The sequence below is a fragment of the Schistocerca gregaria genome, chromosome X, assembly GCF_023897955.1.
Source record: "Schistocerca gregaria isolate iqSchGreg1 chromosome X, iqSchGreg1.2, whole genome shotgun sequence".
In the NCBI taxonomy this organism is placed as follows: domain Eukaryota; kingdom Metazoa; phylum Arthropoda; class Insecta; order Orthoptera; family Acrididae; genus Schistocerca; species Schistocerca gregaria.
Window position 1 is genome coordinate 169,861,098 of NC_064931.1, and position 16,176 is coordinate 169,877,273.

Genomic DNA, 16,176 nt, shown 5'->3' on the forward strand with positions numbered 1-16,176 from the left:
GAATTTACACTTGTACTACAAATATGAAGGTTTCAGCTGGAGTCGAACCGACGCCTCATGTAAGGTCGTCTTACGTAGTTCGAACGCTAACGACGTGACCATCATGACGTCCAGTACCTGCGCGCAAATACATCAGTTACATAAAAGATGAGTAAACCTTCGCTTGCGACTTTCTCGGAATTGACAGTGTAGTGCACGTAACTATTTTCACGTTATCTTGTTTTTATGGCCTAGAAGTAAATCCATGATTCCGACGTCGTGGCGTCCCCCTGTGAGTGTGGCTGCAAAATTGGTTCAAATGGCTCTGAGCACTATGGGTCTCAACTTCTGTGGTCATTAGTCTCCTAGAACGTAGAACTACTTAAACCTAACTAACCTGAGGACATCACACACATCCATGCCCGAGGCAGGATTCGAACCTGCGACCGTAGCAGTCGCACGGTTCCGGACTGCGCGCCTAGAACCACGAGACCACCGCGGCCGGCGTGTGGCTGCAATGTGGAACAGAGAACATTCGGCACGAAGTATTCCGAATGGTGCCGACTTTTAACGATGAAATCTTGGGTATTGGTGACCAACTTATCGCACCCTTATTGAAGCTTGTCGCCGGCCGGAGTGGCCGAGCGGTTCTAGGCGCTTCAGTTTGGAACACCGCGACCGCTACGGTCGCAGGTTCGAATCCTGCCTCTGTCATGGATGTGTGTGATGTCCTTAGGTTAGTTAGGTTTAAGTAGTTCTAAGTTCTAGGAGTCTGATGACCTCAGACGTTAAGTCCCATAGTGCTCAAAGCTATTTGAACCATTTTTTAAGCTTGTCTATTGGAGACTCTTAACATAATAATCTATGTAGGTTACCAATTAATAATAAGAATGGCACATATGCGGTTCGAGCTGTAGCCTCGCGGTGTCAGTATTGGCTGACGACTACTGATATACGGAGTAGTTTCCATTAATTACTGCACGAGATCTGATTTTTGCATATCTTGAAACAAAACAGCAACAGCACAGATTTTTGAACGAAATCTCTCCTTCTTTTGAGGCGATACCACGATTCTGTTCTCCTACATCCCGAAAGACGTTTACTTCTATCATATTCTCAGTAGACATCTATGATACGAATGTATGGACTATAAGTGCAGGGCATGCAAAATAAAACTAGCCTGGAAAATACACTACTGGACATTAAAATTGCTACACCACGAAGATGGCGTGCTACAGACGTGAAATTTATCCGACACGAAGAAGATGCTGTGATATGCAAATGATTAGCTTTTAAGAGCATTCGCACAAGGTTGGCGCCGGTGGCGACACCTACAACGTTCTGACATGAGGAAAGTTTCCAACCGATATCTCATACACAAACAGCAGTTGACCGGCGTTGCATGGTGAAACGTTGTTGTGATGCCTCGTGTAAGGAGGAGAAATGCGTACCATTACGTTTCCGACTTTGATAAAGGTCGGATTGTAGCCTATCGCGCCTGCGGTTTATCGTATCGCGACATTGCTGCTCGCGTTGGTCGAGATCGAATGACTGTTAGCAGAATATGGAATCGGTGGCTGCAGGAGGGTAATACGGAACGCCGTGCTGGATCCCAACGGCCTCCTATCACTAGCAGTCGAGATGACGGGCATCTTATCCGCATGGCTGTAACGCATCTTGCAGCCACGTCTCTATCCCTGAGTCAACAGATGGGGACGTTTGCAAGACAACAACCATCTGCACGAACAGTTCGACGACGTATGCAGCAGCATAGACTATTAGCTCGGAGACCATGGCTGCAGTAATCCCTGACGCTGCATCACAGACAGGAGAGGCTGCGATGGTGTACTCAACGACGAACCTGGGTCCACGAATGGCAAAACGTCATTTTTACGGATGAATTCAGGTTCTGTTTACAGCATCATGATGGTCGCATCCGTGTTTGGCGACATCGTGGTGAATGCACATTGGAAGCGTGTATTCGTCATCGCCATACCTGCGTATCACCCGGCGTGATGGTATGGGGTGCCACTGGTTACACGTCTTGGTTACCTCTTGTTCGCATTGACGGCACTTTCAACAGTGGACGTTACATTTCAGATGTGTTACGACCCATGGCTCTACCCTTCATTCGATCGCGGCGAAACCCTACATTTCAGCAGGATAATGCACGACCGGATGTTGCAGGTCCTGTACGGGCCTTTCTGGGTGCAGAAAATGTTCGACCGCTGGCCTGGCCAGCACATTCTCCAGATCTCTCTCCAATTGAAAACATCTGGTCAATGGTGGCCGAGCAACTGGCTCCTCACAATATGCCAATCACTATTCTAGATTATCTGTGGTATCGTTCTGAAGCTGCATGGGCAGCTGTATCTGTACACGCCATCCAAGCTCTGTTTGACTCAATGCCCAGGCGTGTCGAGGCCGTTATTACGGCCAGTGGTGTTTGTTCTTGGTACTGATTTCTCAGGATCTATGCACCCAAGCTGCGTGAATATGTAATCACGTGTCATTTCTAGTATAATATATTTGTCCAATGAATGCCCGTTCATCATCAGCATTTCTACTTGGTGTAGCAATTTTAATGGCCAGTAGTGTAATTGTAAAACTGACACAGAAATAACCCTTGTTAATGAACAGCAGAACTACGCATCACAGAAAAAGCTGGAATCTGTGATTTCGGTGCACTAGTCGCTCCTGCTGATGGTTTCTGATTGAAGTGGAATCATGCTTTTTGGATCTTTATTACTCTTCATAAATGCCGGTTTGGTATGTGAACTCACAAAACATGCGCCATTATGCATCATCCCATTAGTACTTTGAAGAGCCTTAGCATAATTTCAAAATTGGTGTTTGGTGCGCAGTCTCTGTTGTCCGCTTCGTAACATTATTATTTCGCCAAACTGTTAATAACCGGCATGTTCAGAAACTGTTTAATCCATATGTGGATCAACTCACAGAAGATGAACGACTGTATGGATATTTTTCCGGCAAGAGGGGGCAACAGCACACACCGCCTTTACACACTTGGCACGAGTGCATGAGATATTAGGTGAGGGAAGGACAGCCGACAGAGACGTTGCGATCCCCTGACCACCTCGATCGCTTTGTTTCTCTCCCTCTGAGTTTTACCCGTGGGGCACATTTATATGTCATGTGTACTCCAATTATCCTACTGAGCGGGGTAACGCAGTGGTTAGCACACTGAACTCGTATTAGGGACAAAGACGGTTCAAACCCGCGTCTGGCCATCCTAATTTAGGTTTTCCATGATTTCCCTAAATCGCTTTAGGGAAATACCGAAATGATTCCTTCGAAAGAGCAGGAACGCTATCCTTCTCCATGATTCCCTAATCCGAGTTTGTACTCCGTCTCTAATGACCTCATTGTCGAGGGGACGTTAAGCACTAACATACTGAAAACTCTAATACTGCTAGCCCTCAGGCAGAGCTGCTACATGTCCCACAGTTTGATAAATTGAGCACAGCGCTGCACCGACGCTAACGTGTGATGTTCATTGACAAGAGTCAATCTCGCGTCAGCTATTGGCATCCTGTATGTAAATGGGTCATAGAATTCTAGTCATAGATGGGAATACGTAATCTTCTACGGCAAAGAAAGTAACGTCGCATGTCCCCTTAAAAGGCGTGTGATGGCACTGGCGATATTGTCAGTGTATATTAGAGCTAGTAGTAGAACTCGGAGTTCTTTCACTGCCGATACACTGTCTTCAGTGGGTAACTGTAAGAAAACGGATAGAGACATAGAATTTTTTTGTGATTTGATATAGAGAATGGTAACTTGCCTTAAATGTGTCTAGATGTAAGACACTGCGCTGAATAGCATTATTAGTTATTCGAGAGAATTTAGATTACCATCAATACATGGACGATGACCCTCCACATCTAGAACCTCCCCTACCCATGGAGAAGGCGGGATTCAGGCTTGAAAGAAACTGCTGTGATCAAGTCCTTGCCCTCACAACTTTTGTCGAGAAAGGCTACCAGGATAAGAAGAAACGGGCGTCGTACTGATAGATCTGATATCACCATACGATAAAGTGTAGAGGGATATCCTAGTTAATGAAATGATAGAAAAAAAACTCAACTCAATCTGATTTATAAACTGATGAAGAACATTTTAACTGGAAGAAAAATTAGAATAACACATAACGGCAAGACCAGCAGATGCACAGCGGTCAACAATGGACTGCCCTTATTATTTAACTTGTACACCGCGAATGTCCAAGATGCAGTGTCCCGTAACATTATATACGCGGACGATACAGCACGAGATCATCAGAGTAAATCTTTCGAAAAAAATAGAGCAGAAACTTGACGAATATGTAAACCTGCTGCATCTGTATTACACTAAATGACACCTACAACCAAATCCAGAGAAACCAGCCAGTGTAAACATGCATCGTAATAATAGAGAAGTCAAAAGAAATTTTAACATCTGCATGAATACCCAGATAATTAAAAATAAAGATAACGCTCGCTATCTTGGTGTAAAGCTTGATCGCAGTTTAACGTACAGAGCCCATACAGACTCCACAAAACAAAAACTGAAATCTAGAAATACCATCCTTTCCAAACTCACTGAAACAAACTGGGGATGTGATGCAAATACCTTGCAAACTTCAGCCTTGGTATTGGTATATAGCGTGCCCGAGTACTGTGCGCCTGTATGGGCCAGAAATGCACCCGTGTCAGATATCTATTCTCTACTAAGAGAAAAAGCACTCCGTCTACAGGCCACAAGTGGCCCATCAGGACCATCCGGCCGCCGTGTCATCCTTAGCTGAGGATGCAGATAGGAGGGGCGTGTGGTCAGCACATCGCTCTCTCGGTCGTTATGATAGTTTTCTGTGACCGGAGCCGCTATTATTCGGTCGAGTAGCTCCTCGATTGGCATCACGAGGGTGAGTGCAGCCCGAAAAATGGCAACAGCGCATGGGGGCCCGGATGGTCACCCATCCAAGTACCGGCCACGTCCAACAGCGCTTAACTGAGATAATTTGACGGGAACCGGCGTATCCACTGCGGCAAGGTCGTTGCTCTACTAAGAGAAGGAATGAGAATAATACCTGAACGCTTAGACCTACACCTATTGAGTCGCTGCCCGTACTAACTAACCTGAAATGAGTTACTATTCAGAAAATTCAGTAAAGTTCAGTTGGATCCAATTTCTCCTGTACGCCATGACCTGAAATCAAAAAACAACTTGAAATCATAGTCACCACCATGGAAAACATGTGAAGAACTTTTTCCCTACGATCCACGAAAGGAATGGAAAAGAATGTGGAGTAGAAGCAAAGTGAAGAATAGAAGCCTGGGTGATGATCCAAACATACCAATAGAGGGCTTTAACTTTTCGAGAAGAGCGTGGACTACCCTAACACATGTGAGAACAGACGTCAGGAGATGTAAGAAGATGATGACAACATGGGTCCTCTCGAATGGTCCTCAGTGCAAGTGTGGACTCAATCAGTCGATTGACCACCTGACTGTGTGTACTGTGCATGGCTTTAATTCTGTGCTTGAGGACGTGCATAAACTCAAGGAGAATGCCGTTGACTGCCTCAAGAAAATAAGTCTTACTGCGTATAATTTTGTATTATGTAATGCCGAATGTGTCTTATTTTATGGTGTAACCTCTTTATTTTTTAAAAGTCGCCTTGTAAATGCCGAAGGAAAAAATAATATTGAGGTCTGCCAGAAAGATTACATCATAGATTATGTATGAAGTGATGTTATTTCGAATGAACGCAAGAAGTCTTTTCTTAGAACTGTGAATGGGGACTTAGATTTAATAAGAGAATTCTGGTAAACTGCAGTTCACCTATAAAGGAAACCACATGAAGACGTAAGTGTAACCAACTATTGAGTGCTATTGATGATATAAACTTAACAATGGAAACTCGAAGTTATATGGTTTCATCACTTAATACGGTCTTGTTGTAGCATCGTATGGTCTTGTTCAAAGTAACACTGTGTCAGTACTTTGTAATTTTTGTTTGATTGTCTGTTTGTTGGTATAGAGTTTATCGTCCAGAACAGAGCCCGTTCGCTGTCAGAAACAATCTTGTACTCAATCGATAGACGCATAGACACTACTTCAAATCCTAGCAGCGGAACAAATATTTTCTTCTGAATTTGTTGGGGGCAAAGGGCTTATGACAAGGCACATATCTGTTTCGTGCGGTGATTCGCTAACAAAATCGAATGGTCCACAACGAGAGCAGGAAAAGAGACGCAGCAGGTGAATGTATCTCAGAGAACAATAGCAATCGACGAAAAAGCTTATTTCTCAGTAAAATGGGAGTATTGTGAAGTAATATGAATGCTACATGTATCGAAACTAACTTAATCTTTTTCAATCGGATGTACTAAATAACATTAACCAATTAAATAGTCTGCTATCATCAATCTTCCATTCTCAACTTCTTGCTGATCGTCGAGAACCCTGACATGTTACTCATGCATAATACGCTTCCTCAAAAATATTAAGTTTAAATCACGTCATTCATATGATAGCAATGTTTCTATTGTTTCTTAGGAGAAGCACAGCTGATTCCTCGGTCGACCTTTGTCCACCTTAAGGCAGTGCTCATTATCTAAGGACCAATATTTAAACTGGGTGCGAGCTTCTAGTAAATAACTAAAGACTGAAATGATTACTCAATTATACGCGTAGATTTCAGCAGTGGATAAATCGAACATGTTACTACGCAGCTGGCTTTAAAAAATGTGAGAATAATCTACTTACGTGTTTCCGGATATCAAAAGTATAATTGAGAAGTCATAGCAGAAATTATTAGCAGTCGACATTCGCGTGCAAGTTAATTTCTGAAGAGACAAACATGAATCCATGTTTTTCTTATAGTCAAAACATTAAAATCGGCGCTGCCTTACGTCATCATGTATATATGCTCTAATCAGATGCTCTTGGAGGTCGGGAAAATGTCTTCTTATTTGCAGAGTTTCGTCTAAATGGTCCGACACAGATCGGGAATGAAACGGTAGTACATTGTCTTGTTGGATATAACAGGTTAATCCATAAGTTCGTAGCGTTTTTGTTTTGCATGTTGGTATTCCAGTTTGGGTTTCGTTTGTAGTTTGCTGTTGCTATTTGAGCTTACCTATTGTCATTTCGTCATTTTGAGATAATGAGTGGAGCTGTGGACGTCAGACAATGGAGTGCCAAGTGGAGAAATCGGAACATTTCCGACATATTCTTCTGTTTGAGTTCAATAGAGGGGTGACAGCAGCAGAGGTAGCCAGAAACATGTGCATGTTGTATGAGAATAATACCACTGGACAGAGCACGGAAAGAAAATGAGTGGGTTGGATTGGGTTGTTTGTGGGAGGAGACCAAACAGTGGGTTCATCGGTCTCATCGGATTAGGGTAGTATGGGGAAGGAAATCGGCCGTGCCCTTTCGAAGGAACCGACTCGGCATTTACCTGGAGCGATTTAGGGAAATCATTGGAAACCTAAATCAGGATGGCCGGACGCGGGATGGAACCATCGTCTTCCCGAATGCGAATCCAGTATGCTAATCACTGCGCCACTTCGCTCGGTGCAAGAAAATGGTTTTCTCGTTTTAAGGAGGATCGTTTTGCATTAGTGATTTTCCACGTTCACGAAGCCCTTCGGGGTTTGATGAATAACGTTTAAAATTATTAATCCACATTTATCCACGTCAGTGAACTCTAGAAGTAGCAGTTGTGATGAACTATGATCATTCCACCATAGTTCGACATTTGCATGCAATGGGGAGGTTCAAAAATCGTTTTTATGGGTACCACATGCTCTAAGCCAAAATCACAAAAATCTGCGTGTGGCCATATGTGCATCTCTGCTTGCTCGTCACCACATGGCTCGTGAACAACACCGACCATTCCTATCAAGTATTGTTACAGGTGATGAGAAATGGTGTCTTTATGTTAACATAAACAAAAGAAAGGAATGTTTGAATCTATACAAAGCAGCATCTCCTCACACAAAGACCTGCCCGCATCCACAAAAGATAACGTTATGCATCTGATGGAACAGCGATGGTGTGGTGTACTACGAATTGCTTCCCCGAAATGTAGCCACCACTGCTGACATTTATCGTCTACGACTGAGAAGTGTTACAGACGCAATCCGGGAAACATGACCTGGAAGACTGAGTGAAGTGGTGCTACTCCACGATAACGCCCGCCCGCATTCTGTTTGACTGATAAAAAAAAAAAACACCCATCTTACTCACCTGATTTTCAGAGTTTCACCATTTCTGCTCTCTATCGAACATCCTTCAAGGAACTTCCATTCCCTATGAAACTGCGCGCCGAACATGACTCGACGAGTTCTTCGCCTCAAAAACAGGTGATTTCTACAGTCGCGGAATCGTAAAGTGACCTCAGCGTTGGCAGACTTTTGTATATAGGAAAGGAGAATATATTATTGATGACTGAAGTCTCTGTTATGTGTATCTGTTGTGTTCGTTAAACTTCTGGAAAAAAGCTACAAACTTATTCACCAACCCAATACGTCCCTGGTTGTTGGCATATGAGGACACATAAAATGTGCTAGAGATTCAGTTTCATCCATTGATAATATTTGCAATGCGAAAGTACCAAAGCACATGTGAACTTAACCCTCCCCCACCCCTCCAAGAACATGAATTATTCCTATTTTCTGGCAAATGTACCTCGCCGTGACTGTATGCTATAGCCATACACCGCAACTCCTCAGCCCAGACGACTTTCTTCCATGCTTCGAGTGTCCCTGCACCATGCTAACCTTTGTTCCCTGTTGCGTCGTCACCGGTCAATTCAATTTTCGTTTTCCGTCAGTATATTGGGACAAGAGTTTATACACTCAGTGTATTGTGTGTAGTAAGTCTATGTCTCCAAAAGATCGGTGGCTGTAGCTGAATCGTGTTACAGCTCCTGTGAGCCGAAGGAGCAGGAACAGTTCCTCTCGTGAGAACGCTTGCCTGAGTACCTCCCTCTCTCGTCCACATAAAACAAGAAAATACGAAGTATGCGCACCATCCTACACTGTCGGTAATTATAAGCACACGTCACGATGTACATTTTTCTAGGAATTTGTGACGAATTGTTTCGAATATTTCTGCTTTTGATATTTGCTTTGATACGATACGAAACGCCGAAATAAATTGGAAAAAAATATCCACAACTCGTGTACGCAATCACAGTATGTGATCACATTTAATCGAACTGCTAACTGTTGCAATAACAGGCTGCGGACGTGAAACCAGTAACAAAGATATTTGAGGCTAGATTTGATTGAAAAGACTCCTACGTAAAGCGCGTTGCCAGTGAGATGTAAATGTTGTCCGAATGACAGACGCGTGGTGCAAGCACCTTTTCACGAGTTAACTAGGCAGGAGCTGCTGCGTTCAACACTCCCCTCGGCCGGTGAGGTTTAGTCGCACCGTGACGTTCAGAAAGCGGAGATATTCGTGACTCATTGTGGCTTTTGTTGTACAAGACGGTTTGCCGGTGGCTTGTCACATGTAGCTGTTCTCCATTGCTGAAAACACTGTAACGTGTCTATCCTTTCTTGCAATCCCAACTAGCCAACGACGACCCTTCTCATCCACTCGATATTAAACAAGGACAATGATTTTGGTGGCAGTGATTTTGTCCGAATCTAGGTAAGTCCTTTGATTTCCTTTTTGCTTGGGGGGAGGGGGGGGGGGGGTGGAAGAGGACTACGAAAAGTAAGCACACAAACATCTTCGGGGATGGTGTAATGGGCAAAGTCCTATAGCGTGACGATTATTTTCTGCACTGAAGTATTCCGTTCGCCTACGAGTCTCCAACGTAGCAGCCACCTCTAACTCAGTAGTTCATCAGTATTAAGATGACATGCAAATACAATGAGTTGGTGAGCATTCATTATCAATTGTGCTCGTCCAAAGCTGTTTAAATGATGTCTTTCTCACGACAACATACTCTTTGACTGTGTATATAACACCATTACTGAGGCATAGCGTGATTTGATGTTTTAATGGATGTGTCAGGCCTTAGGAAGAATAGAAACTGTGGTGCAATGTTGGGTCAAGCGTTCCTCGACATGAAATCATAAGTACATAGTACAAAATATTTAAAAAGCGGCAAAAGGTTTATCAACAGTTATGAGAGACATTGTTTCTGGAAGACAGGTACAGAAGGTAGACACCAAGCTTCACGTTGACGTTTGCAGTCCATTAGAGAACGGTGTTCCGGAATATCGACTGTTGGTAAGACCATATATTATGAGAAATCTCGCCAATTTTTCCTGTATGGTATTTGCGCAAAATATATGTAAAAGAAAGCAATATAGTGATTGAACCATCAATGAACGTTTGTTCTCTCAATTTCAAGAGGAAACCATGCTGAGACGCACAACGTCTCTCGTGTAACGTCTGTTAGCGGAGTTGGATCACCATCCTTGTAGCACTTTTGCATTTACAAAATGAATCCGTAACAAAACGCACTGCTCGTCATTTTATGTAAGTTACTTGTCACGTCGGTCTGACGGGCAACAAGGTCGCTGATGCTGCTGCGAAGGCTACAGTCCTCGTTCCTCGGACCGCTAGTTCTTCCATTCCCTCCGATGAACTCTTTGTTTCCGCCTGTCAACAGGTGGTGTCACTTTGGCATCACCACCGGTCTTCTTTTGATGGGAACAAGCTCCGGGGAATTAAACCTGACCCAGTGGCTTGGCTGACTTCCTCTCGGCCCTTTCGGCTCGAGGATATTATTTTAGCAAGGTTGCGTATTAGGCACTGTCTTTTTAGCCATCGCTATTTTTAAGTGGTGTCGCCATTTTTAAGTGGTGCTCCCCCACTACCTTGTGCCCATTGTCATGAACCTTTTACGGTTCGCCATTTCCTGACGGAATGCCCCTTTTTTTTAACCACTTACGCTCCAGTTTATGTTTGCCGTCTGAGTTAACGCCCTTTCAGCGAACGACGCGAGGGCTGGCGACCGCATTTTACTTTTCACATGTCGTAGCAACATAGCGAAGGACATTTAATCTTTAGTCCAGGACCTCCGTTGTCTCTATGGTGTATTTTATGGGCCTTCCTCCAAGCGGCAGTCCCTGTTTTACCTGTCTTTCCTTCCGCTGATTAGAGTTAAAGTGTAGTCGCTTTGAACTCTGTTTTCGTCTTCATGTTCTACAGTTCTGACATGGGTGCACATGACATTAGTTGAGTTCTTTCTGTGCCCTAAAACAAAACAAAACGAAGACCCTAACTACGTAGAACACTTCCATACCGTAACATCACCTTCTGTGTGCTTCACTGTTGGCACTACACGTGATGGCAGGTGGCGTTCCTCAGGAATTTGCCAGACCCAAACCCTTCCATCGGATTTCCAGTGATCCATCACTCCAAATTACTCCTTTCCAGTCATCTACTGTCCAGTGGCGTCTCTCTTTAGAGCGCCCCAACCGACCCTTAGCATTAACTACAGAAATGTGTGGTTTGTGACAAGCTGCTCGACCACTGTACCCCATTCTTTTTAACTTCTTACGCACTGCCATTGTGCTAACTAGACTGCTGTTAGAACTTTGGAACTCATGAGTAACTCCTGCCACTAATTTCATGCTATTTTTACAACCACCCTGCTGCAATGCCCTCCGCTTGATCTTGGTGTAATTATGACTGTGCCTTCGCGTTTCCACTTCATAGTCACATCACCAACAATCGACTAGGGCAGCTTTAGATTGTTAAAAAATGTTCCCGATCAATGTGTTACTTAGATGATACCCAGTGGCTAGTCCGCCAACGGTCTTGCCGCAGTGGTAACACCAGTTCCCGTTAGATCACCGAAGTTAAGCGCTGTCGGGCTGGTCTAGCACTGGGATGGGTGACCATCCAGTCTGCCGAGCGCTGTTGGCACCCGGGGTGCACTCAGCTCTTGTGAGGCAAACTGAGGAGCTACTTGATTGAGAAGTAGCAGCGCCGGTCTCGGAAATTGACATACGGCTGGGAGAGCGGTGTGCTGTCCACATGCCCCTCCAAATCCGCATTCAGTGACATCTGCGTGCTGGCTGAGGATGACACGGCGGCCGGTCAGACCGTTGAGCCTTCATGGCCTGTTCGGGAGGAGTTAAGTAGTTTTCAGTGGCTAGTCCACGTACGAATTCACTGAGATCATCTGGCCGAGCCATTATACTCTTATTGCGTTATTACTTACTACACAATTCCTCCTCTCTCCTTTTATACTGGCGGGTCCGGCTGTTGTGGCATCCACTGGCCAATTCCGTGGTACATAGGGGTGTCAGGATTCTTCTAATCAGATGGTGTATGTCTCGAGCTTGAAGAGAGAACAGAATGTCAAAGTCTTTTTTGGCATTGTGATGGTTTCCGATTTCTTCGGAAATTAGGAGCTAATTGCGGGCAGCAACGTGCCGAGTAGGTAGCCACGTATTTCACCCTGTTCAGAGAATTCTACGAGGCGCTACCGGTCCCAGATGTTATGGCATTGGTGATAAGTAACTTGGCGCATTATGTACGAGGGTTGACTGAAAAGTAATGCCTCTACCTTCGTAACTCTTCGACAGTTGGCAGCATTGGTATGCGGAAAGTATTGGCTTCTTCCGTAGCCTCTTCTCTACAGCTCCAGTTGGCGGGAAGCCTTAGAATTGAACGGTTTTGTTGTTACAGTTTAAAGTATGGAACCCTGCGCAGGCGGTCGGTCAATGCGATTTAAGCAACGAGCAGTCATTGAATTCTTAACAGCGGAAGGTGTCACCCCAAAGGAGATTAGTCAGAGAATGAAAGCAGTTTATGGCGATTGTGTTTATGTGAGTCCTGTACGTCGCTGGGCGAGTAAGTTTGAAGACGTTGAGGCGGGAATATCTCATCTAAGTGACAAAGAGTTGGACGTCCTGTGACAGCAAACACCGAGTTTCACAAGCAAAATGTTGACAGATTGATTCAGGATGATCGTCGTATCACTCAGACAGAAATTGCAAGCACAATCGGCATTTCACAAGAACGTGTGGGTCACATTATCGCTTTGCTTGGCTATGGGAAGATGTGTGCACGATGGATACCCCCAATGCTGATTCCTGAAATGAAAGAGCACAGACTTGAAATTTGCCAAGAACTCCTCTCGCGTTACGAGAATGAAGGTGATGCCTTTCTCCATTCAGTTGTGACAGGAGACGGAACGTGGGTATACCATTACGACCCGGAGACGAAACGTCAGTCTATGGAATATCGACACAAAGACTCACCCCAAAGAAAGAAATTCAAGACGCAGCCCTCAGCTGGAAAAATCATGACCCCAGTGCTCTGGGACGCAGATGGCGCTATCCATGTCGATTTCCTTGATCGTGGAACACCAATAAATTCAGAGCATTACATCAGAACGCTGCGAACTCTGAAATGACGGTTAACAAGGCTCCGAAAGGAAAAGGGAAATGTTTTCCTGCAGCATGACACTGTCAGACCACACACTTCACGTGCCATCACAGCAGAACTTCAGAGACAATCTCACCACCGTACGTCATCCTCCATAAAGTCCAGATTTAGCACCGTCTGACTTCCATCTGTTCCCGATAATGAAAGATGATCTGCGGGGACATCATTATGCTTCTGATGAAGACGTTGAGAGAACTGTGACACTGTGGTTGCGGAAACAGAGTGTCGACTTCTTCCGTGACGGCTTCAGAAAACTTGTTCATCGGTGGCAGAAATGTATCCAGTTGGCTGGTGATTATATGGCAAATTGAATACTGGTTATTAAAGATCATATTTTAAGGATTATTTCTGCATTCGATTTATTAAAATATTGCCATCCAGACCCAATTAATGAAGGTGGAGGCATTACTTTTCATTCAGCCCTCGTACGATGATCCATATTATGATGTCAGCAAGTCTGTCTGTGTCTGTCTCTCTGTGTGTGAGATTCTTCTGAACATTAATTTGTGGCTACTTCGATATAATGCTAAGGAGTGGAAGACATTGATGTATGTCTCGAAGGTGCATGGACAGAAACCACACTCATAGAGATTTGCAGGCAGCAACTTTCCGAGAACTATTTTTTAATGCAAGTGTAGCTCTCTTAAGTCTATTGGTAGACTTACCAAGTGTAGCAAGGCAGGAAAGTGTGAATGTTATTTCCGAAATTTCTTTCGTACGTGAAAGAATTGGTACGCAATATGCATTGTGTACTTGCTATCCATAACACTGTCACTCGTGCGAGGAATGTCAAACTGCTTCTGACTGTGTGTCACTGTTTTCTGAGTCAGTGGACCCCTTACATTAAGTGCAGCGAATTACTTCTGGTACATCGGGAAGGACTTTACTAGACACATGTAAGAGGAGGAGGATCAGATTAGCGTTCAACGTCCGGTCGACAATGAGGTCATCAGAGATGGACAAGCTCGGATTGGGGAAAGATGGAAAAGGAGAGCTCCGGTACTTGCCTCAAGCAATTTAGGGAAATCACGGAAAATCTAAGTCATGTTGTCCGGACGCAGGTTTGAACCGTTGTCTTCTGAAATGTGAGTCAAGTGTGCTAACCACTGCCCCAGCCCCGCTCGGTACATGCGAGAGAAAGTACAGAACAGGCGAAAAGTTGTAGTGTTAGTGAAAGGCACTGGATTTAGACTCAATCATCTACGAAGCGCAGAAATAAGAAAAAATAAATACAAACGTCTGAGTTAATGAAAATGTGACGAAGATGCTTGTGCGCTGTTTTCGAAGATTGTAAGTCTCAAGAAAATGGAAAATTAGCTCAAATTTTGAAGATAAAAAAACGTCGCGTTGCAGGGCTGCACTCTGGGACCTATTTGTGGAAGTTGCTGATGAGTCTTCCGGGTGCATGGCCGTGGTCGAAGAAACTTATCGGTCCCTAACGTTTCGTACATGGCTGCCCTAGATATCTTCGGAGGTGCTCCTGGCGACGCTGAGTCTTGCCAACTGACGGGTCGGACGTCGGAGAGCGACATAAATACTGTGTAAAGTGGGCGTGGTCAAGTTTACAAGTGATCAGCAGAGATTATCTGTGTCAGAGATAAAACTTAACTATCAACTGTCGCCTGCCAAGAATAAAATCTTATCTATCGATTCAGCAGAGTCGCTGTCCACACATCATAAAGTTTCATGGCTTCTACTTTTCTTTTAAAATTATCACTATGCTTATATTTTTCGATGGTTTCTCTATATAGTCATACATAATGCAAGGTGTCTGGTAAGTCACTCCCTGTCTTTAAACAGTTATAATTTCTGTATTTACGAACCTATTTTCTTAGAACTACTTTTGATAGAAACAGCAGTCCTTGACGCTCTGCTTGAAATCATTTTTTTCTTTCGTTTCAGTGGTAAATTGTCGCCTGTTTTTGACTGTGGAAGAAAGGTCCAAAACAGCAGCTCGTTATGAGGTTCGGGGATCTGTGGCGCGGCTAGAAAGGTGGTGGAGAACTGAACGAAGGATCCACGCAACACTGGATGCAAAAATAGTTAAAAATTGCCTTTCTAAATTTCTTACAATAGGAGTTCCGCCGATGCAAGAAGATAAAGAAGACCATCCACTTCCAGGAGTCCAGAGAATGCTGACAGAGTTCGTGAAATGTTCACGAGGAACACTAAGGAATCACTGCGTCAAGGATCTCGTGAAAGTGGTCTTTCACGTTCGGAAGCTGCAACGATTGTTAAGAAACATATCACTTTTACGCAGTGGAAGCCACATTATGTGCAGCAATTGTTCTCTCATGACTGTGCCAGAAGAATGGCATGTGGAGAAACTGGCCTCAACTTTTTGAGGATATTCTGTGGAGTAATGAGGCAGTTTTCCACATTGGAGGATTTGTAAACAGGCATAGGTGCCATTATTGGGATGCCGAAACCCCACATGAATATGCTGAAAAAGCACAGGAGCGTTCGAAGGTGACAGTACGGTGTGGTATCACGTCAGCCGAAATTATTGGTCCTTTATGTCTGCGGAACACAATGAACGGCGATAGATAACCTGGAAATGCTGCAAGATCGTGTGTGGGCAGTAATTTCACATTGCAATAAACTACAGCTTCACTTCATGAGGGACGGATCACCTGCACATTTTGCAAAATATGTCCGCGAATGGCTGTATGATCGTTTATCAGGTAGTTCGATTGGCGGAAGTTGTGCACATGAACGGCCTCCCCACAGCCCTGATTTAATGACTTACGATTTTATTCT

General features: G+C 44.2%; 1 pseudogene; it reads left to right on the plus strand.

The window, feature by feature from the left end:
* Window positions 1–11,768: 11,768 nt before the first annotated feature.
* Window positions 11,769–11,886, plus strand: LOC126299776 (5S ribosomal RNA; annotated as a pseudogene).
* The last annotated feature ends 4,290 nt before the right edge of the window (window positions 11,887–16,176 follow it).